This window comes from Lissotriton helveticus, chromosome 1_1, assembly GCF_964261635.1.
Source record: "Lissotriton helveticus chromosome 1_1, aLisHel1.1, whole genome shotgun sequence".
NCBI classification, from domain to species: Eukaryota; Metazoa; Chordata; class Amphibia; order Caudata; family Salamandridae; genus Lissotriton; species Lissotriton helveticus.
The window spans coordinates 1,333,867,556-1,333,891,868 of record NC_136057.1 but is presented as its reverse complement, the minus strand read 5'-3'; the positions used below and the strand labels follow the sequence as shown (position 1 = coordinate 1,333,891,868).

Sequence of the window (24,313 nt, the reverse complement as noted above, 5' to 3'; positions counted from 1 at the left end):
GTATGCCAAAATGCTCCCCTGCCGCGGATGTCAAACTGACAAAACCACATTTTTTCTTCTTTGTAAATTTTTTTTTAAATGTACCGGTTTTTCCTCAACTTAACGAAGAAAATATTTTTTTTCTATAGTTAACATTTTAACGAGTTCATTTTTATAAAACAGCAACCAGCTAAAGCCTAACATCATTTGCAGGTTTTTGCAATAATTTGGTTCCAGAAAATATAGGCAGTCACAATTTGTGGACGTTTTTCTATGGATATGGCATCATATAAACAGTGAAGCTGTTTTGTATAGGTAGATCTTATGGAAAAACACTTTATGCCATTTAACAGCATACAGGGATTACATTGTTCAGGAGCACCATAACTTTCACAGTGGAAGTTCAAAAGGTAAAATCTGTGCACACTGCAGGAAGTCTGTAAGGTTTTCGGAAAGCCTACCCAATGGAGTGGGGACAGGGGAGACCTTCAGTTTGGATTGCCATTGACCAGTTTGTGGCCTTTGTGTACAACTATTTGAATAAAATAGGAACAAGGAAACACGAAATCACAAAAGGATTGGGGAGGGGGTCAAAGTCTGTAATTAACTTTTTTCTATTTTTTTTATTTTTTAAATAAAAGTGCAGTGGTGTAAACTTTTCCTGTGCACCGGAAGGTATTCCAGTCAATTCCACTAGATTGTTGATGTTGCCTGAACTGGATTCAGTAGCAAAACATGGTCCTGTCCTCTTTCTGCTCCAATTCCTTATGGCTCAGCCGCCCAGATGACTGGAAGGAAACGTTTGTGAACATGAAGCAGCATTTCCAGTTTGTTCCTTTGTTTTGTCTCCACTGGCTCCCTGTCCAGAAGAGATGCCAATTCAAGCTGCTGACCCACACCTACGAAGCCCTCTGCAACGCCGGACCCTCCTACATCAACCACCGCCTGACCTTCCACCAGCCGACCAGATAAATCTGATCCGCCTCCCTTTCACACATCCCCTGTATCGGGTGGAGTCACAGTGGAGGTCGTTCTTTCTCCTACCTAGCCACCAAGCCCTGGAATGACCTCCCACTCCACCTACGAACTTCCCCTTCACTCACACACTTCAGGAATGGACTCAAGACCTGGCTCTTCGAATAAGGCTTCCCTTACGTCAGTGCCTGGATACGCCAGGGTGGTAAGCTGCTCTATACAAGAACCAATTTATTGATTGCTTGGTTGGTGGATCCCTAGGCTTTGGTAAGGAGTCGGAATAATTTGATCTTAGCTTGAATGAGGCTTGGGATCTATTGCAGGTAGATGTCCACAAACTTGGATGTGATCCCACAGTGAATCTCTTTGCTGCAATCTGTTTTCTCATAGAATTTGGCCATCTGGTAAGACAGTTTATAGAAGTGGCGAACCAGATGTCTAAGTAATGCGCCTTGAGACCCTCCGGGTGAGTAGTGCGCTATATAAATGCTTTGATTGATTGATTGATTACTTTCCCCACTAGTTCCAAGATTAATTTTAAGAATAGATCTCTTGTGTTAAGGGTTCCCCAAATCATGATCTTTGATTTTCAATAGTTTGTGATAATGTCAATTGTTGCAGTAAAGTGACTCCAGCAGCCAGTAATTTTCTACTATGCCTTAATGTGTTATTGCCAGGAGCATGGAGTCATAAGGGTATGTGAGTGTGGAATATGTTTTAGGCCTAGTTTGAGCATGTAGACAAAGATGAATTGCAGTATTTTGGGAGCACCTGAATGGGTCAATAAGCCTTATGGCCGATATCCTCTCATGCACACACAATAGTGAAAGGCCAGAGAGTGTTACCTTACAGCTTTACTAACGCACGTTGACGCGTTGGCATCATGACGTCACGCCACCGGCCAGTTGACGGGAAGTAGAGACTTCAAGGCAGCACCATGAGCACTGCGTCCTGGTACCTACGCGGCACTGGGAGGGACAATATTCCTGAGGGGCACCACCCTTGACGAAGTAAGGAGGGGTCTGGGCAGGATGTACACGGGGACTGTACAGGATGAATGCTGGACTGTGTGGGGGATTATAGCAGACACGAAGCACCATTGTCAGTACGGCATGAGACGTGATGACAAGCAGTAATCATCACTGTTTGGCTTAAATAGGAGATGGGCATAAAACAAACATTACCATTTTCCCGCTTTAGAAGCATGCCTACAGATTACGTGTGGAACGGAGTGAATGCAAGATGAGCAATTTTGCAATTTGTCTCAATCTAATTTTGCGTACACACCATAATTCTCCCTACTAGTGTGTGACTACAGGGAGTCGGCCTCTTTCCTCATGCCTTTTCTAGCGGTACCCTAAGTGGAACTCAGTAAGATGTACCGAGTTTGTGTCATCAGTACCAAAGCATTTTGAGCGAGGTATTTGCATGAAACCATCACAAGCATGATTTTCTTATATAGCATTGATAGGGGTGGTCATACTACTTTTAAAAAGGAACAGATTTTTTTTAATATGCATATGTAAATGCACAAGCAATATAGGGCATTGCCGCCCCATTAGCGGTGATAAAATAACAGATATACAGGCCGCTACGGACCAAAATTGTTGTAAAAAAGACAAAAGTAGCACCTGATGAAAGCCAGGCCAGACACGCAATCCGGCAGAAACAGGTTGACCTCTATGCAGAACGGAGGGGTGATGGGTGCTTAATACACTTAACTCACCACAATCCTTTGGTAGGGAGATATCTTTTAACCCTAACAAGGGAATCCGGGAATAAAATTGTTATTAGGATATCCCTTAGTTAGTTTTAAACTTACTATATGCCCTTATTTTCTTCATCCTTTTCTTTGTGTTTGTATGGTCTTCCCCACTCTATTGCTCCACCTCTAGCATTTGGTCTGCGCAGAGGTGTCGTAGCGGCCCTATGATGAAGCACGTCACAATTTGCTGTGTAGGAGGGCACTTTTTACAAAGCATTGCACTTTGCTACCCTTTGCACTTGACCTTTTCTTAAAAAATACGACTGATGTCCTTACTGCTTTACGTGTGATGACACAGGATAAGAGGCAAGCACACAGGGTGGCAGGCTAGGAGTACAGAGCATGCTGCTACAGAGGAACACAGGCTAGCACACGGCATTGCTGGTTATGAGCAGAGTGTTGGCTAACACACAGGATCACAGGTTTGGTGTGCAGTGTGGCTGGCACACAGAATTGCAGGCAAGGGGCAGGGTGATGTGTCTGACTGGACTGACCAGCGCTCCAGGCTGGACCGGTTCTTGTGAATCAGAGGGAACAACTCCCCATCTTTGCTCTTGTACCTGAACCGTCCAGTGAGTATATGCCTTCCCCACACCTACTATCAGAAGAGACCGCATCCGTCCCTGAGCCATAGACAGGGTGGACTAAGGCAGAAAATATGCCAAGCACAAAAAGAAAAGTGCCCCCATTAGCAAATCGGAGAGTTAAAAAGGGGCCCACATTTGCAAACTGGGGCGGTTTTGACCTTGTGAACGCACGCTATATATATGTTTTCCAAGGTACGGCTGCCAAATGTATTTGTACTTGCCGCAGGCAATGCTTGTGATAATATCATGGATATCAACAGTAAAAACCGGCTCACAAAAGTAAAAAAATCAGGCCCACAAACAGGCAAAAAGCAGGTTGGAACACAACTTTCAGACCAACCCTTCAGGCACCGCCACATTGACCTATAGCCGGCCAATCCGATCCGATACTGTAAACAGTGCAGGGTGATGGCTACCAGAAGACGTCATCTCGGTGGTTCCCATATCACATGGCATCTAGTTTAAATACTAGCCAGAGACGTAGCTGAAAGCTGAGGGACCGTAGCACTAGTACCTCTCGCCCCTATGCTTTCCTCGATATTAGAGCGCATAGGCACTTCTCCAAGCACTCAAGGCGCCTCACTCACACTACCAAACGCTTCCCACAGGGGCACCAGCCAACATTCGTCAATCAGGAGTACACACTCCAGGCCACAACCAAACTGAGAAGGCTTCGGCGCAGCGAGACACCACTAGAGTGACAAATGGACGCTGTGCAAACAGAAAATACATAGAATAGGCGATGGGCCCGGATTGGGGGTAGACCGGGAGAGGAGGGGGGGTGAGTGGAGAGGAGAACCTGTGAAAGTGCCTGCCATCTCTTGCTGTGTGGTGCAGGGAGCCTGTAACAAATACATCGGTTTACCAACACTTCCTAACCGCCCCCTCCCTGGCCCCCAGTTTGCCAGAGATGGTAGCAGGACAGGCACGCTCCTGTTCGCGCATCTCGCCAGCTCTTCACTACAGGGGGAGTGCCCGTTCACGCCAGAGCAGGGAGGACCGCGCCTATCAGGTGGCGCCTTAGCCGGGCACACACCAGACTGACTCGTACTGCGGTGCTGCTTGCACTTTTTTTCTGTCAATCAGAGGCATTCTGCTGCCGTCACGTAAGGAGTGCAGGGTATGAGTATAAACTTGCACTGCGACAGCAGCTGAGCCAGTTACTCGCCGAGCCGGACCGGCACCACACAGGATTTCACCTAGAACTGTGAGCTACATAAAATAATTGAGCTTCCCAAGTGTCCTTGGATCACCTTCATAAAGGGTTCAATGCCAGGGCCCTTGCTCTTAAGGAATGGTGGGCTATAAAATTCAACCAAGTTTCAAAGTATCAAAGATAGATGTTTAATATTTCTGAATACAAACAAATGTAAAATCTCTCTGCCTGTGAAACGGACAAAACTACAAAAAACTTAAGCGCCAACGGAAATGAAATAGTCTCATCTCATGCAGCAATATTAATCCGTTCTTTCACTGGCATAAACTCCTCTCCAGGTACTGAAAGGAGTTTCTGAAGCCTAAAGTTGGCACAGTGTATGCAACAGATTTTCTTTGCTGTGCCTTAAGGCAATCTTTTGTTTTAAAAGCCAGGAAGGCCAGAGAAGAACAAATATGCCCCAAAACACCAGACTGCACCTTCCAGGCACATTCCCACAGGCTTACTAGAGAATGCCCATGCACAGTCTCATCTAGGCACTAGATGAATCCTCTACTCATGAGGACGACCCACACGCGCAATGGCTCCAGGCTGGACTTCAGGCCGCAGCGGCTGACAGACCCGAAGGCTGATAGGCAGATGGGCAGAGGGCTCTTGGGATGCCACTTTGGTAAACATGACTGGTTCTATTAAACCTTTGATTTGAGGGCAGGTGGGAGACAGTGCTTCTGTTGTGGGTTCTCGGAGTAAATAAGCACCTCTTCTGCAGTCAGCAAGTTGGCACAAAAATGGTCCGCATAAGAATTGACGGCAACTTGTAAGGCAGAGGGCACCGAGCAAGAACCAGACTAGACCTGGGAGATTCTCTCCCCCCCCCCCCCCCCGAGACACAAGCAAAATCTCACATAATTCAAAATTGTGCTGTTTCTCATAGTTGACATTTTTTTTCTATGGGTTACAATTTTTTTAACGCAATTTTCACCTGTGGAATATTGAGGCGGGCAGAATATGGCTTGCAGGGACCGTGAAAATAGAGAGTACCACAGCACGAGACATTTTTTTTCTGGTCGCACCAGCCTTCTGCTAGTATATCATGTGATCAAAATATGCAAAGGAAAACCTCACATACTATACATTTCATGGAAACGGCAGTCAATTTATTTAGTTTAATACCAATCATTTTAGGGAAAATTACATGAGGGGGAAAAAATAGCAATTTCACCCACCCTAAGCCAGACGGGCACTCACGTTGACTTCAAAGCATGGACTACACGCAGTGCTATTTATACCCAGGAAAGCAGAGCAGTGCCCTACATTTACATGCACCAGTCAGAAGAAATTGTGCATTATTCATTCAGAGCTGCTACCATCTCTGGATTGGCAGGGACAATGCACGATGGGGGCTCCGGCTTCCAGCACCATATGGGCACTCCATCCTGGCAGCAATGCTTGCTGTGATGGAAGAAATTGGTTTTTAGAGGGTGGAGCTGAGCTGTGGAATATAGAAGGGAGCCTGGTGCACAGAGGGACTGAGGAGATAAAGCTGGGATCCATTTGTAATCATGAACAGTCACAATTCTATCCTCCTCTAAAACCCTTATCTTAGAACCTCTACTGCTCAGAGACAATCTTTCTGTGGATCAGCCCCATCCGCCTGGAACTCTCGCCCTCCAGCCCTCTGAACTTGGGCCCATAGCGTTTTTTAGAGGATGGTGAACAATGTCCATCTTTTCAAACAATTCTCACTCTAATAATTTGCAACATACTGCTGATGGATTTCTTTCCCAAGCTGGCGTCTAATGTTCTTCAGATGTGTTAAATATAACTATGTTTGCCCACCTTCGTCATCCGCTACTTTAGAATGTTACACTGTGGAGAGCCCCAACACATATGAGGTCTAGGTGTGCTACACATAAGAGGCTGCTTGGAAATGCAACCTAGGACTCATTGGCCAACATACAACACTGGAGCAATGCAAATGAACAAGTGTCAGAGCCAGTCAGCCACAGGGACAAACAGTAATCACAGAAGGAATGATAACATTGCAGCCAGAAGAGATCAAATGTACACCTCAGCCGTAGCAGGATGTATTTGCGCATAGTTTTAGGGATTGTGGATGGAATACACATCCATATGGGTCAGCATTTTTGCACAAATGTGCTTAACTGGCACCATGGAACCCTCATGAATTGGCCCCTGTATGTTCTTCAAGAGACATAGCAGAAGACAAAGCAGAGTCTCCACGTCTGAACATCGCTCTCCAAGTGCTCTGTGGTTCTCATCAGGGTCAGCTGGCCTGAAAATAATAAAACTAATGACCTAGTGACCTCGAGGCACAGATGTTGGACACCTGCCACTCAGAAATTCTGAAGATTTGACTAGCTAATTTTGTTGAAAAAACAAAGATGGCACAATTAGAGGTCAAAGTTAACATCCAAATGAAAATACATTTTTTCAAGCTGTAGTGCAACAGGGACCTAGACAGGTGCCCCACAAGCTGCCCTTGCCGTTGAATAGAAAGGCCAGTTTTCCTCTGGAAGAGGATTTATTTTCAGTGAATGTTACCGGTTTGTGCGCAGAGACTCTCAGAGTAGGATGAAGTAGTAATGGCTGCAGTCGCTATCAGGGACACAAAATTAGTCACCCAATCAGGCAACAAAGGGTACTTTAATGTAGGGTTGTCTACAGATTTTATACCCCCAGAAAGACAGGGTTTTTGGGGTGAATTCTCCCATATCACATACGGTCATAACTTTTGAAAGAAGAAAAAAAAAACAATAGGTGGGAAATGTTGCCTGCAGGAACTTGGTGAATATATAAACTTGGTCTCCCTCATATACCTTTGCTGGAAGAAATAGAACGCACCCTTTTCTCTAAAACTACCAGTGGCAATTACTCCTTTAGGGCGGAGGAGCATCGCTTGCCTGCTCCAATCACAGTAACAAACAAATTAATTAAAAGATGTCCATTGCCATTTCATTATAAAGCAGCAACGCTGTTCAAGCTAGAGTGTGAGGGTAGGGGCCATTACTGCTAATTGGTGGCAGGGATGACTTGTCGAAACTTAAAGTGTGCATGTTGGATTGGTTGTCCAACATGCGACGGCCAGTCCAACATGCGCATTTCAAACTGCACCGACCCAAACTGTTTTAAAACAGCTGGGTGTAATGCAGACACTGCCCCCCCCCCCACTCTCAAAAGGAGTGATGGGTTAGCCCGCTCCAACCAATCCTGGCAGGCAACGTTCTAAAGTTAAAAAAAGCATGAGAGAAGCTCCAGGATTGGTTATGTTGGTTGGCTGCTGTAAAGAAAAGCAACCACCTTCCATTTCTTTGGAACTGGATCAGGCTCTTGGCTCCTCTCAGTCGAACACACCCTGACAAGGAGACACCGGACCAGACAGCCATATCTGTAAGCCTCGGCCTCGCCACTACGTCCTGTAATTCGGAGTAAATCTCCTTGTACATAAAAATAAAAAATTAATGTGGCATTGTGTGAGTACTGTAACTGGTGCTCATGGGAAGCGCTCAACACCTTCCAGTCTAGTTTGTGTTATAAATATAAACAAGCATTGGCATAGCCAATAGGTCTCACCTCTGGGACCTTATAAGTGTTTAGCCAGAGCTATTGGTTTTGCCAATGCTTTTAAGTTATGTTGTAGAACAGTGTGTTTCCCAAACTGTGGTCCGCGGACCCCCAGGGGTCCTTGACACATTCCCAGGGGGTCCGCAGGCAGCAGTTTTAAAAGCACTGCAAAGTTTCCTGTATCATTAGCAGTTTTCGAGCAACAATAAAAGTGTAAAGATAACACCAGTGATTAATGTACCTGCAGGAGTGATATAAGAGTTTTGTCCAGGGGCAGCTTTAACTTATCTAATGTAGCACAGAGGGTTAATATGCCTACTGCAAAGAACATGTACCATGCATTAAAAAAATGTATTTCATGTGCATAAGTCAGTGGGTTACTGCTTTTGTCAGTAACTTATTTTTCTTCCCAGATTGTCGTACCCTGGTGCATTGTAAGGTTTTCATTTACTATTCTTTAAAATTGAAAAAATTCAATGTGTAATGATAAATGTGTTGTAGACTGCACCATTGTTTCCAAAAATCTTTTGGGGGAGAGCCTTCCAAAGCCCCTTTTGTAGTGGCCAGGCTCACTCACTGCATTCGGCATGCACCATATGGGGACTGGTCTGAAAAAAAATTCTAGGCCTGCTTTTGGTTTCCAGTCTGGCCCTGGCAGGAGCAGGAGCCTCGTACTGCAAAATAAAACCAGCCATTTAAAAGTTAGTCACTGGGATGCAGCACCAATCTTCCAATTAAATTATTTAGTTATTTGCAAATTCTTTCAATATGAAATATTAAGAGGGATATTTACAACAGAAGTGGAGGAGCGTGTCGTTAGCCTCCTTGGCTTAACGACACGCTCCGCCACTTCTGAAATGCAGGGCTGCACCATATTTGCAAGAATATGGTGCAGCCCTGCGTTTCCCCCTGAGCTGGTGCTACATTTAGCAGGGTAGCGCCAATGCATGCACTCTTGCTCCATAGTGCTAAGGCATCTGTGTGCACGGGAAGATAGGTTATGTACAGGAAGGTTCTCCTTGCTGCACATAAACAATCTTGAAATGCTGTTTTGTCACTTCTATGTGTTCTACTTAATGCAGCACATATGGAAGTTACACAATGTAATTATTTTAAAGATTGTTTATGTGCAGGAAGGGTCACCTTCCTGAACATAAACAATCCAAGCATTTTGCTTTTTCCATGTGTACTGCATAAGGCAGCATACATGGAAAAAGCAAAATCGAGGAGAAATAAAGCATTTCTCCTCGTTTCGCCAAGTTAAGACCAGGTGTTTCCAGGTTTTAATTTTGGTGCAGTCTCCTATTTATGCTGCCCCTGTAAATAGGAGGCAGCGTAAAAATCAATGAGTGTTGCAGTGGAACGCCCACCGCAACACCCACTGCCCACCTCCTTCATGCTAAGTATTGCATGAAAGGGGGCGTTATTTGCAAGGCAGCGTTAAGCCACTTTAAGTGCCTCAACGCTGCCTTGTAAATAAGGCAAAGCCCCCATCACCATAGGAACATCACAAAAAAATGACATTCCCATGGGGATATGGGATTGTAAATATGTGTGCACATGTGTTTTTATTTTGTTCGAATTAATATATGAAATTTAAATCCTACAAATTGCTTTGGGGTCCCCGGCTTCCAGTGGTGACTTAATGGGGGTCCCCAGGAGTCAAAAGTTTGGGAACCACTGTTGTAGAACAATATGGCTGCTGTGCAGCATGTTGAACAGTGTTTTAAGCAATTGTGTTACTTTATATATAACCAAGACGACATTATGTACAACTGAACAACCCTATTAAAAAAATAATGAACTTAAAAAAAATATCTTCTTGTTTATTTGTCCTTGCAATTCTGGCAACTTCTTCCTGCCTGTTCTAATGCGGACTTGTTATAGTTTTTTTTCTTATGGGAGGCTGGGGACATAAACAACTGGAGGATGGAGGTTGGGAAATCGTACCTGAATTACAACGCTAGCAGTGGACGGACACTAGGGGAGAAGCAACAGATGCCAGATTCTGAAGGTAGGCTGAGGTGGTGCTGAGGAGGTGGTGTGCTGGTTCGGAGGTGATGCGGAGGTGGTGCTGAAGTGGTGCTGCATTGGTGCTGAACTGCTGCTGAGGTGGGGCGGCACTGGTGATTGTGCAATGCAGAGGTGGTGCTGTACTGAAGCAGAGATGGTGCTATGCTCATGTTGAGGTGGTGCTGCATTAGTGCTGCACTAGTGGAGGTACACTGATGAGTAGGTGGTGCTGTGCTAGTGCTCAGATGGTGCTGTGCTGATGGTGAGGTGTGCTGAATGATGCTATGGGGGTACCAAGTCATGCTGAGGTTGTGGTGCTGCACTGGTGCTCGGGTGGTACGGAGTCATGTTGAGGTGGTGGTGGTAAGGTCGTTCTGAGCTGGTGCTCAGGTGGTGTGGTGATGCGCTGATGTGGTGCTGAGTTGTGCTGAGTTGCTGATGAGGTGGAGCTGCACTGGTGCTGAGGTGGAGCTGTGCTGGTGGTGGTGGTGAACTGATCAGGGCATGGTGCTATGCTGATACGGAGTTGTGCTGTGGTGCTGCACTGCTGCTCGGGTAGTGCTGAGTTGGTGCTCATGTGGTGGGGAGTTATACTGAGTTGGGGCTGTGCTGATGCAAAGGAAGTGCTGCACTGATGCTGAAGTGGTGCTGCGTTGCTGCTGTTGTGTGGCAGCGCTGATGGCGGTGCACTGATGCGGCGGTGTTGCTGTGCTGATGTTGCGATAGACCTGTGCTGATGTGGAGGTGGTTTCTGCGCTGGTGCCGAGTTGTTGCTACACTGGTGGTGGTGTGCTGATGAGGTGGTGCTGTGGTGGTGCTCAGGTAGTGCTGTGCTGATGCCGAGTGCACTAAAAGATCTAAAGTGCTCTGATAATTATAGCTTTGCAAGTGTATCCACATTTTCAAGTACTTACAAACATGTAAAAGTAAGTGGAGAACTGTTACACTTGTCGAACTAGCTATAAAATGTGTATTTGCACTTGCAAACTTTTTTCACTTTTTCCAAGGGAAAAAAGAAATCCATTCTCCGACACCCCCAGTAATTTCGACAGTGTTGCCACCACATTTCCACATTAAAAACAGTGGTTATTGCAGAGTTTGTTAAGAACCGGATTATTTACTGGTTTGTGTACAACCCACATTACTGGGACTGTTTCACATCTAAATATACATTTTGAGCTTTGAGACCAAAAAAAAGAAAAAAAAATAGGGGAGACCTTAAAGGACATTAATCAGGTGATAAAGCCTTCTCATGTCAGTCGACTGTCTAGAAAGGCATGCTGCAGGTTCATGTTCATCTTCCAGAAATCAAAGAACTTTGAAATGAAGCAGGCAGATCAGAAATGTAGCACACAGAGTTGAGCATAGGGATGTGTTCTATACCGTGAGTACGGCCACCGTTATCTAAACGACAAACGCATTTCTGCTTTCTTGGTCACTTCACGAAAATCAGCATTAGTTCAAAGGGAAAAAAAAAACAAATGCGGAGATTATAATGGGTCATTAAAGTGAAAAAAATGAAAAGGTTATGATGCCGCCGCAAATGTAGACCTCAAGTAAAATAACATTGGGATCAATGAAAGCCTTCGTAAGACACCAGGATGGACAGTCTAGACTCAAAAGAGTAGGATTGGATTGGGTTCAAATATAGGTCCAGGCACAAAAAAAAAAAAAAGAAATGAACATGAAGATAAACGGGTTGCTATCATTAGAAGAAAGAGCGAGGGGGTGGGTTGTGCGGATTGAAAATGCCCTTGGGTGCGGGGTGGGGGGCGTTAAGCATTTACAGGATTGCTAAATGCAAGCAGCTACCTGCAGTGATGGGACACAGCACGCAGGGGGAGAAGAGATGAAAAGGGGGAGGGTGCTGTAGAGGCGTTGGAGCAACAATGTATGGGCTAAAAGAACTGAGGGCAAGTACAGAGAGAGGGGAGGAGCCCGACGGCGACTTGTTCCGCCTGTTCGTGTGAGATTACACATAACACCACCTTTCTGTAACTAACAGTGTCCTATGGCAACTATGAAATGTTAAATAATGTTAACCCCTTGTATGTAAATGTATGTATACTTGTAAAGCGCACTATCACCTTTCAGGCATCCTGGCGTTGTATACCGCTGTGGAACCCTTCCTGGCTTTCCCTGTGGAATGCCCTCTACTGGGCACCCCCAAGGTGAAGCCTGGCATCCTAGCGCTTTCGGGGCCGTTGTGGAGATCAAGCAAGCTATTGCCCAGAGTTGCAGAGTGGGACCCATGATTAGAGTAGGCACGAGGCGAGAATTATCGAGTCCGTGGACATAGAGCCCAAGACCCTGCCGTGTCGGGAATTGAACCCTGGTCCCCAGCCAGACCTCTGCCTCAGGGTCTGCCGCTCGAATCGGTGAGCCACACTTCTCCACGGTGCTCCGGTGCTCATGACGAGCTGAGCTCACCATGGGCTTTAGAACGCTCGCATGCTGGGCTAATTCCCCTGCTGTGCGAACGTTCTAAAGAAATGGGTGTGGTCATGACTAGCTCAGCTAGTCATGAGCACACGAGCACTGTGCTGCATGACGAGCTGAGCTCGTCATGAGCACCTGGGCGCTGCGCGCGCCGCCCCTCCCCCCAGCACAGCGGGGGAATGTGCCCAGCAAGGAAGGGGTTAAAAAAAACTATCACCAAATACAAAACCAAAAACGTTTCCGAAGGTCGGAACGTGCCTAAAAAATTAAAGTGTGTCCTCATGTAACGTAACTGGTGCTATGTAAAGCGCTCAGATACCTGATTCGATTCGGGTCTAGTTTGCGCTATATAAAAAACTCTGCAAAACAAAACAAACCACCAAAGAGGTAGTAGTTCTGCTGGTAGGTGTTTTCCTTCCTGCAGGCTCTCCCTCTGTCCATCATCGCTATGGCGTTCAGGCCAAAGTTTGAACAAGCATCAGAAAATGTCTACTGTCTGAGGCTGCATTGACTTAGTAGGAAGTGAATAGCTCCTTGAAGAATTCACCTCAGATGCTTCCGAAGTGGAGCAGACAGCAAGGGGGTGGAAGAGGCTTAATGAGCCATGATAGAAAGGCAGATGGCGGCTGCGCGCGTGCATGCTCACGTGCACACAAGCTTTAGGCCACCAAAAGCCTCTGGTGGCACTTTTAAAAGCCACTTACTAAATGTCTCGATGAGACAGCATGCGCTGTCTCAAGCGAGACCTAAAAAAGGGATGCAACACAAGTATCCCAGGCCGCAGCGCATCCGAACAGTTTTTCCATTCTGGTTTACCCCTACTTTTAACAGTCTTGTACCAGTGTTTATGCTGCAATGGAGAGCCCTGGAGCGGAGGCTGAAGGCACTAAGAGTTTCACACAGTGCTCGTCAGTCGATCAAACATGTACAGAATAACATGGCCATCCAATGCTTAGCGTCTCTGCAAAGGGCACAGGTCACGTAATCCAGTCGCAATTGTGATTCTGTGCAAATGGTGTGATGGGATCCCATCATGGGGGTACAAAGTCTTTAAAATAAAATCAAGTCAAAGGTAAAAGGTAAAAGAAAATGTAGTACTACTCACTTCCTACTTGAAATTCATCCCCAACTTTTACCCCCCACCACTTTCAAATGCCATAAGCTGCCACTCAAAACTACATGAATCAGCATGGTCTGCCTCATGAGAATATTGCAGATGGCAAAGACCAGCTAGATATCACCTGTAATGAAGAATGTATCCCAGAGCTTTAAGGGATACAAAATCTTTACCATGTCCTAGCTAAACCCACGGACATAAGGGCTTATTCATTTGCCGAGCTGTATTGGAGTAAATAATTGGTTAGCCCTATGTTATTCACATGGCCTTAACGCAGAGACCACCACACTACATGTAAATAAAGGCTCTCTCCTCACGGGGCAAGGAATCCTCCAGGCACGTGGTGCTGATGCAAGCTTCGAAACATGTTCATTCAACATTTTCTAATCTGTGATTGACGCAGGTGGGAGGGAATTGCTCCATTTTGGCATACACACTAGCTCACCACCAGCAGCCTTTGTCAGTGCAGCTGCACATACTTTACTCTATGCCCCTAGAACTCAACAGGGAAATAAATCAGAGGTTAAAAACAAGATTATAAAAGGCAGTCCATCATCAAGACAGACACATCCCCTGCAGTAGGCGCCCCTACCCTACCTGCTATATATATTGCTTCCTCTATTGGATCCACTGGATGGTTTAAAACAAAATATGCACATAAACAATCTTCATTTGTGGGTTGTGCTTTTTTGCCTCCCCCTAACATACGCTATTAGGCAAGGCCTATCCTGATGCCACCTAGCACCTACTTCAACACCTCATCAGGAGTAGCAAACACTATGTAAATGCAAACCTTTTCGCCTCACTATGCTTCTCAATCCAAATAACAGACATGTCCATTGCTCAAATTACTTTCATATTTCACTATACTAATTCACCACTAATCCTTTATGGGTGCCGGTGTAGCGGCCTACTCGCCAAAAAAGCGATTTGACGCCTCATCAGGGGTAGTAAGCGCTATATAAATGCATTTACAATACAATACTGAGGAAGTCTGCAAAAGTCGCCGGTGCCCTTCGACCAGCAGAGTAGTACCTGAACTCCCGCCCGTTACTTATTTCTCGCACTCTTTTACTACACAGTCTGATCAGATGTGGGCGCCATCGAGGCAAGGAGCGAGTGGCGAGTGTCATTTCTCGCTCTAAAAGTGCGTCGAAAAAGTAACAATCTTACCAATAAGAGAGGACGAACTAAAGATGAAAAAAAAATAGGACGGAGGAGCAAGCACTGTATCGAAAGCAGGAATGCAAGCCTAGCGCGCACACTTATCACGTGGGCATCTGCCGGCACGTGCAGCTGCCAATGACGGCGCACTTTGCACCGTGCAAAGGAAGGCGAACAGGACGAACGGGAAACCTGGGGAGAGGTCACTTACCGAAAGGCCGCGGCCTTCAAAGGGCCGATACATGGACGGATTCGGTCGCATTCACTTGTCAGGTACAATTCATTTAGTCAACATTTTGTTTTTGTACATCGGCCCTCAACTCTTTAGGGTTACGCTGTGAACATTGCAGAAAAACACACAAACGGTGAGTAATGAGAGCTAGAAGTCCAAAGTTCAAAAGAGAGAGAAACAAAGTACAGCAGACAGCTCTTTTCAGCAGACTGCTACTAGGACTAGAGAGCGCTTGGAGAGCACTAGAGTGTCGGGGATGGTGGTGGGAAGGGTGGAGTGTAACATTAGACCACCCACCCCAATCACGGAGATGTTCGTGAGCACAGGGAGAAAGTGGCGGAGACAAAACAAAAAATGCAACGAAAGGCAGGAGAATGCCACGAGTGATTCAAAGGGTGGCGACCCGGCAGCCCAATCCACTGTTTGTAGACTAGAATAGAATTAAAATTCTAAAATTCTTTCCTACCCCCTTCCAGAAGGGAAAGGACTTCCATTTTTGTGACAATCAAACACGTCAAATATTGGACTCGCTTCACGTTCAATAAGTGCACTGGGGTGAGGGCCAAAACGGGTAATTAAATCGAGCGCCAGCCAAGGAGGAGGTACGAGGCGCATCCAGGTCATAACTGGACAGGTGGCGCAATCACCAATTTTTTTTTTGCTCCACTGCACAGCGTAGGGGCAGAAAAATGAAAACTACAAACGTGCGAAGGGGTAGGTTCATCTCACTCCCTATACCTCCCAGCGGTCGTGCCCATGACTGGTTGCGCGAAAGGACTATGCACCACGAAAGGGTGCCTGTCGAACCATGTATCTAAGGAATCTTTTATTGGAGCACATGTTCCACCCAACAGGTCCCCAACGGACACAGCCATTTCAGGCCTGAAAGGAATAGAAAGGCATGCACATGCCAGGGGCGTAATGCAGAAGAACCCTGTACCCTCTGGTGCGAAAAGGGACACACACTTCACAGAGACTTCATTCATTCCAAAGTGTATGAATATCTGTGTGATATGAGAGTCTCAGGTCCCCTTATCACATTTTGCCGAAGGGCCCCATCATTTTGCGTTATGCTACTGGCTAAGGTGGTACCCTTCAAAAGAAGAAAGATGGTGGTCCTTGAAGGTGGGGAAGGAGGGTAACCAAGACCAGCTCACACCAAAACACACAGGTCCCCAGCAGAGGAAATCCCAACACTGGCTCAAAAAACCCAAAGGAGAACGCAGGATGGGTTCTCTCAAGGGCAAGCAGACTTTCGGGCCAGACAGTCATAGAAATGGGACACACGGGCAAGCGAACCAATTTGTCCATGAGGACGGTTACTTAAGTCTTTACCAACTGCAATTTCAGGTGGCACAAATCTTTGACTAAGTATTGGAGAGAAAAAAACACACACAAAAAAAGTACAAATAGGTCAAATGAGGGTCACCAGCCCCCCTAACTACCCAAGTGGATCCTTCTGAACTTCTATTAGACACTGAAAAACTTCTTACATTTTTTGCCTCTGATATGTTTATATATTTTTGCAATGTTAACTTTGTCAAGCAGTGGAAAGCAAGACCTCATTGTGCGGTCAAGGGTCACTGCGCACAGGCGGGTGTGCAAACCTGCCACAGAAGTGACAGCCCCCAGGAATGTGGACATGCTCACCTGGCATGCAAGAGTCTGCACTCAAACCCTGCCAGACTTTCAGCACCACCCTCTGGGGCGGTCTCCACAAACCATATATGCCATCCTTACTCAAAACAACTTCCTAGGTTGGCCGCACAAGTGCCAACCCTGGACATCCACCTATGCAGCTGAGACAACCAGTTGTGGATGGCCACGAAAGGGATAGAGTGGAAGCCACTATACACAGCACCCCACGGATGTGCACAGGCACCCACACACTCAGGTCTTCTAAAGAAGGGGGCTGGCATCAAAAGACATCATAAAAAGTGGAAGGATCAATCTGTGCCCTTCCAGAAGGAACTACAAAGCAGTGGTGTAACAAAACTTGAGGGGGCCCCCCTGCAAAGTACAGGGACGGCCCCCCATCAGAACTCAATAAGGAGCTCTCCAGTCAGGGTACTGTGCTGAGGGAGCCCCTGGAGCTTGAGGTCACCTGTACCGCAGAGACTGCAGGGGGATGGGGGGAGGGCTATGTTACACCACCCCTTATTTATAGACCATCGTGGACATTAATTAGTAAAATTACAGCAACACTATTGGGCACGTATCTGGCAAGCTCTGGTAGCATGGGCTCCTGTGCACAAAGTGGGATGGTACATAAACAGCATTGTCCGTCAGCAGACACTGTGCCACCACCACAGGCCTTCTACACGATAGTTTCTTAACACTCCAAGGCGAGAGGGCTCCATTGCACGTTGGAGGATTGCATGCACAGGTCACAGACCGAGATCTCTTTAGCGACGGGCTGCACAAGTGTTGAATGGTAGCCATAGCATGATGCAGGGCACCAGCTGACCCCTCTCCACTGGGTCAAATCCTTTCTTCCAGAAGTGGAGTTTGAGCAGTCATCCAGGCTCTGGTTCCATCTCCTCTTGATGGAGGTAATGTCTTATTGGCCAGCGTCCCAGACACTCACTTGGCACCACTGAAAAGTATTCTACATGCAGCAGCCGGCCTCATTAAAGGACTTCCAAAATGTAATAGTCGGTGAACCACTCCAAGAACTTCATTGGCACCCACTCCACGCAATCCTCACATTTAAGACCTATAGTCAAAACCAGCACCATACAGTAAACTGGTAGCTAGAACAAGAACTCTAGAGAAGCAGACAGAAGTTGCAACAGGAGCATCACCAGCATCAACAGACAGGAAATATGGAAACGCAAGAAGGAAGAATAGACACAAGTCTTCTCTGAATATGGGACCAGAGATTTTAATATCACCACAGTTTAAATCTGGGCTGCTCAATCCCTGCACAACATAAGGGAGGACTCATCTATTAAAAATTCACCAAAGACTACCATCTCTGATGCTGCACTTCCTGAAGGACACCTCTTGCCCTCTGCCTGCCTTACTTCCTGCCGTCTTTGCCTCTTAGCCCATTTCCCATTTCTTAGAACCTCCCAATACTTTTCCGCGCCACTTTACACGCTGGGTAACCAATCTCCCACACATGCTCATTCTTAACCCTAGCCTTGTGATGCAGTACACTGCCTTGTAGCTAGGATTACACTGCAAGTAGATTATATATATATATATATATATACACGCTCCAAATCCTCCCAAAACTTCAAGGAAAGAGTAAAACAGCACTCTGAGGGCGGAATGTTGCCAACACGCTAGATTTTATTCAGCGGAGAGGCACACACAGACGCGTTTCGGCGTGCTGCCTTCGTCAGTGTGTGTTACACTGCGTTTAGTGTCGACATGTTTTTAAACATTTTGCCAAACCCACATTCTGGACATTAACAAAGAAAAGGGACTCATACCACAGACAGAATAGGGGCGGCCATCTTACAGTGTTGACTGCGGTTGTTAAGACAGAATCATCACCATATATGTGAATAACATAAAGCCCACAGATGGGCAGTCACCCCACTCTGATTGCGGTACATATAGTATACATATTCCAAAGTGGAAAAGATAATCAAGCCGTGGATCGGCTAATGTCCCTTCTCAAATTGATCGATACAGTCCATCAAATTATAAGACTTCAGGTTCAATAACATTCCATTAGAAGTAACTTATAAATAAATAATATATATATATATACACATATATATATATATATATATATATATACACACATACATATATACATACATACATACATGTACATATACATATACATATACATATACATATATATACACACACACATACACACACACACACTTTAGCTATTGGCAGTAGGTAGTTATAGTTAGGACCATGTTGCCATAGAAAATGTTTTTTTGACTTGCCTATATCTTTGACGTTGTTTGACGAATCATTACAACATGTTGCCCAAAAAGTGCGATGGCGATTCGTGTTGTGCAAGGAAAGTTTTGGTGTGATCTGTCAAGCTAGGCCTGAGAAAAAGGGTGAGTGTGGAAAAAAAAAAAAAAGTGTTTCTCCCATGTTAACTTCCATAGAGATTTTAGACACTAGTGCAGCCAAACTGCTTGACGGAATTACACCAAATTTGGCAGAAAGGTAGCTCTTGGTCCAGAAAGAACCCTTTTTGTAATTTCGGTGTAAATCCGTTCAGCAGTTTGACGTAAAAAAAAAAAATCCAAATTTGTATCTATAGGGATGCAAATCCTCCAAGGATTTGAGGGTCCCCATGCTGAAGTGTGATTGGCTGCCAACACTTTAACAAGGAAGTGTTGGGTGAACTGGAGTCCCAAGATGGCTGCCAAGTCCCACAAAAAATGTTTTTAAAAAAAAGAAACAAGGGGCAGGGTAAGAATACCCAGACCCCTTAGCTCTGGTCATGGGGTGCCAGAGGGACCCCGCCGGAGCAAAAAAGAATTAAAAAAAAATGCTAAGACCCACTCATGCATCCTTTCACAGACCCACGAGAGACTCGCGCACTCACTCTCAAAGGTTACAGGTTACACTTAAGAAATAAAATAAAAAAACCTTAGAAATCCACTGGAAAAAACAAAAGTTACAGAGCTGCTATAGTGAGGCTAAGATTTCACTTGTACAAAACTAGTGAAATTCAGCAGTTCTAGTTACCAGAGCCAACTATAACTTACTCACTCGCAATGCACTGCTTATGATCGCAAATTACACGGACTAAAGAACCATGCGCCTAGAACAAGCTTTCTGAATAAATCCATTTGATTTGAACCTGGCGGTGTCGGACCCTTTCCTAACAGTGAGTGGAGTATTGGACGGACTACCTACCCATCTATAAAATATATATACATATACATACATATATACATACACACTAATTCAATAGGTTTCATTAGTAGCGGCAATCATAAAAATCCAATAAATATTAAAACCTTAGATTTTGAATCAATTCAGCATTGTAGGGTTGGATTGGGGCGTGGGAGAGGATTTTTAAAACAGCAGTGGCTAGCTTACTTTCAGGTGGATTGGGTCCATGCTTACATTTTCTTTATACCCAAAGGTAATTTTAATGATTTTCATTTAGATTCATTATACATAAACTGTTCTTTTGCAGCGCTCTTGAAAGTCCAGCAGGAGTCTGGTCTAATTCTGTGAAATCTATATTAAAGGGCAGACTTAGGGTTAAAGATAGAGGTTTGTGACAGGGTCATGGTAAAGACGAAGACTGTGGTTCGAGCTAAGGTTATTCTTATCGTCGAGGCTATTTTAAATAGTAATGGTTAGGATTGTTCACGGTTAGCGCGGTGGCTGTCAGCTATTTTCTAGACAGCCTTGCAAGATTTTTCCTGGTTAAAATAAGCAGTCATTTTATTAAGCCACTCAGCTGCACAGTGTCTGGTAACCGCGCCGAGCACAAGGCTACTTTTCAGAACAGCAGAGCCAAAGATTAGTGTTTATTGTAGTGCAATTCAATACAGTTCTAATAAATTATGAAAATTATGATGACAGTTTAAAACAAGCATTGGCATAGCCAATAGGTCTCTAGCCTCTGGGACCTTATAAGTGTTTAGAGAGAGCTATTGGCTTTGGCAATGTGTTTAAGCGATGATGTAGAGCAGTTTGGGCAGTTTGGCTGCTGTACAGTATGTTATAAATTTTTAATAAGTGTTATAAACATTTTTGTTACCTTAGATAATTAAGATATTATGTATAACTGAGCGACTGGAAAAAAAAATTAACATAAAAAATACCATAACACATTCCTGGGGATTAGTGTGTTACACAGTGATGCTTTCTAGACTCGGCTCGTACTGTAGCTATTGGGATCAAGTTAGCCCTCCTACATGTACAACAATCCTGTGATTGTGTTGTGCTTTTAAAGTGGGGTAGGTAAACATTGCACATACGATCGTCTTGGATACTTACATATTTATTTATATGTTCTAGTAAGAACTTCCAAACATGTTAATTGTCTAACCAAAACAGGTATTTGACTAAAGAAATGAATAAACGCTTAGCCAAGCTTTGCCGATATTTATTTTCTTCTTATGACATGGTGGTTGGGGAGTTGACAGGTCAGCAAACAACGATAGGAGGGTGGGGGGGAAATTGAAAAGGACAGGATGGTGGGGTTGATTGAAAACAACAGCGGAAGGGTGGGGGTGATTAAAAACAACAATGGGAGGGCCCAGTGAGAGGCTGTGACAAGGGAGCAGTTCGGCGAGTATTAACAGTTATAATGCTCAAAATTCAACCAGTCCTGTCAAGCGTCACGCAACAGGTGTGACACTCACGCATTTCAGTGCGGTGATCCGCATCACCGCACTAAAGTGCATTGTCACGCATTTTCGACCTGTGCTGCCAGGCGCGCCGGCTGCGCTCCTGTGCCCGGGCTCTCTCTGTGTTCTGAGAGGTGCTGCCAGCCGCCCGAGTGCCTAAACAGTTAACCGAGATCGCGGCGCGCTCAATGTACAAATCAGGGCAGCCGGCGCGGCTAGTTAGACTCTGTCCTAGTCTGCACGGGTGGGACGGGCTGCTCTTTGAGTCGGATACTCTAGCTGTCAATCACCGTCACTTGTGGCGTACAGGGGGCCGGGATTAATCCGGATGTGCCGGTCGCGATAGTGCCGTGTGACATCACGTCCAGAGGAAGTAGGGTCAAGTGCTCGGTGGGGGATTCGACTCCAGACCGTGGGAGGCGCCAAATTCGATTCTACCGCCCGCAGCATCGCGCTGCCTGCTGCAGCTAACAAGGCATGCATGGGCCACATCCTGCGTGCTATCAGCTCCCCGGCCGAATAAATTTATTGCCGCAGCCAGCCAAGGAAGATAGAGAGGAGTGAGTGACACGAGACCCAGTGACCTCAAATCCCACCCTCACCCATGGACCTCCCACGGCGGCCGCTGGTGCTCACTGTAACAGCAGCTGTTGCGCCTGCTGAGCCAGAGTCTCATCATGCCCGGGCCGGGCGGGGGCAGCTAGCGCACCGTTCGTGCATGTTTTCTGACGGAGTGCAGTCAGACACTGGAGAGGCCAGGAGTCGGCCAGGAGTCTGAGGAGGCGGAGGCCGGCCCTTAAACAGAATAGCTCACCTCGAAACTGTAAGTGTCACATTGTAGACTGTGTCAGCCAAGTGTAAATCATCTGCACATTTACATTTTTAGCGGCAGCGTGTTTTCAGCTGCCAGTTACTTACTGCTAGCTTAATTCTGCTCTGGCTCGAGGCTTCAGCCCGTGGGCTGTGACCTTTAGAGTGTACCGCAGTCTGAGGCTGTATTGCCCAAATTCAATGCCCGGAGATTGCTGGCTAGTGGTTTGCAGTGGTGGCGACTTGTGGGAATGCTGCGTCAGAGGTATGTGAGTGCACACTTAGATAACCATCACCTGGTACAGGTGATGTCACAATTTCAGGGGCACGTACATAAGATACAGAATGGGTGCACTGCAAGTTTCATGCTATCCTCACCTGCAGCGATGCCAGGAGCATGAGTGCACATTCGTCAATAAACTCAGATGTGTTGAGGTCGATGCACAGATTGTTGTCTGTGACTGCATATACATTGAAGAATGTGAATTCAGTGCGTTTCAGGTGAATGAGTGCAGGCCATGAGCTTGTCGCCACGAACACTATGTACATAGTGTTGCCTGGCAATTGACTCCTCTGCGAGTACACCTTAGTTTCAGCATATACTACTTCACCCCCTCGGTCAAACAGCTGTGAAATGCCACTCCTTGTGTTTGGCCAGTTGGAGAACTGTTCTCATGGCGACCATTGGGAGAGCAGACAAGCTTTTATAGGCATCTCTGCTGAGGAAAGACCTCAAAAGATCTGACTGCCTCCGGTGCCCTGTTGTAATAAGAGGCCACTTGTTGGCCGCTCAAGTCTGATAATTCAGGCCTTCTGACATAATGTTAATTTACAACATTAATAGTAATGTGCACAAGGGGACAATATCACCTTTTTGTGAACAGCGTTAGTGATTAAGGGGTATTTGAAATGCTAAACCCCTCATAATAGTTGCAGAGGAAATAAAAGCAAGCTTTAGCAACGGAAGTATTTTTTGATCATTATCTTCAGCTCTGACAATATTAAAAAATACATGCTCACAGCAGTGTAATTCAAATAGATTGCTCTGCCTGTATTAACCGCTGATAAGATTCCAAATTAAATGTGTAATTACAGCAAACTTTTCAGTGTTTTAAAATAGTCCCTCATGAAGTTAAAAGGAGGAGGGAGGGGTGGAATTTCTGCTAATTGTTTTTCCTCATCTTCATTGCTTAATTTTGCTCGCGAGAAAGCGTCACTCATAGTTGTTGAAATGTCACTCATAATTACACTGATATTATGGAAATGTCACACTTAGCAATCTGAAACCTTGGCAGCTATGTTCAACATAATTAAAAAAACAATTATATCAACATGAGTTTTTGTTAACTGGTTGCTGTGCTCCCACTTGTGTCTTTTCAACTCAAGTGTGTATCTCGTAAAGTTAATCAAACCTGGAGACGAGATTCTCCTGTTCAAAAGATCTTTTCTGAACTTGGGCATTTAAAGTGTAGACTGTGATGCCTGTATTAGCATGCACATTATGAAAATTGTGAGTGCTCTTAAAAATGAAAGTAAATGGTGGTTGAACTTTTCCTCAACTATCCATGCCCGTATTTGAAATCATTATTGTCGTTTTTCCAATGAGACCATATATTTCCCACTTTAACAGAGCCGAATGCTTTACCCATTTTATTCGCCATCCTGCGAAGGGGCTCAAGGTGAATGTAATTACAGTGTTTGCATACACATAATAAAGAATTCGGAGTGCTCTCGGAAGTAGAGTGAATGTTAACCGAGCTTTTAGTTTTTGTAAGTCAGCCATCCCGCAAAGTTTTTCACGATGACTGTTACTGCCATATTTGCGTGTGCATAATAAAGAGTGGCGAGTGCTCTCAGAAATGAAAATGAATCCTAACCGAGAATGCTACACCTCTTATTTTTTATTCCAGATTCAAACATCACCGCAATTAACCGCCATACTATTTGCAGTCCAGCGAAGTTGTTTACCCACGTGATTAGGTTGGTATTTATCCAATAGAAATGAACACACATGGAGCGGGGCAGGGAGGAGCGTAGAACAGGCAGTAAAACAAAATGAGCAGGAAAGTATAATATAAAGCGCGGTGCTTGTAAAACAGGCACAGCGCTGAAAGTTTAAGTATGTCCTGGATAATTAAAAGAAGAAAATGAATCAATTTGCATAATCTGAGAAAGCAGGGGGGGCAAACATTATG

General features: G+C 45.4%; 1 protein-coding gene across 2 annotated transcripts in view; it reads right to left on the bottom strand.

The window, feature by feature from the left end:
* CAMSAP3 (calmodulin regulated spectrin associated protein family member 3) overlaps positions 1 to 24,313 on the bottom strand; it is a 267,765-nt gene that overhangs the window by 194,768 nt on the left and 48,684 nt on the right. The gene's annotated exons all lie outside the window — the stretch shown is intronic.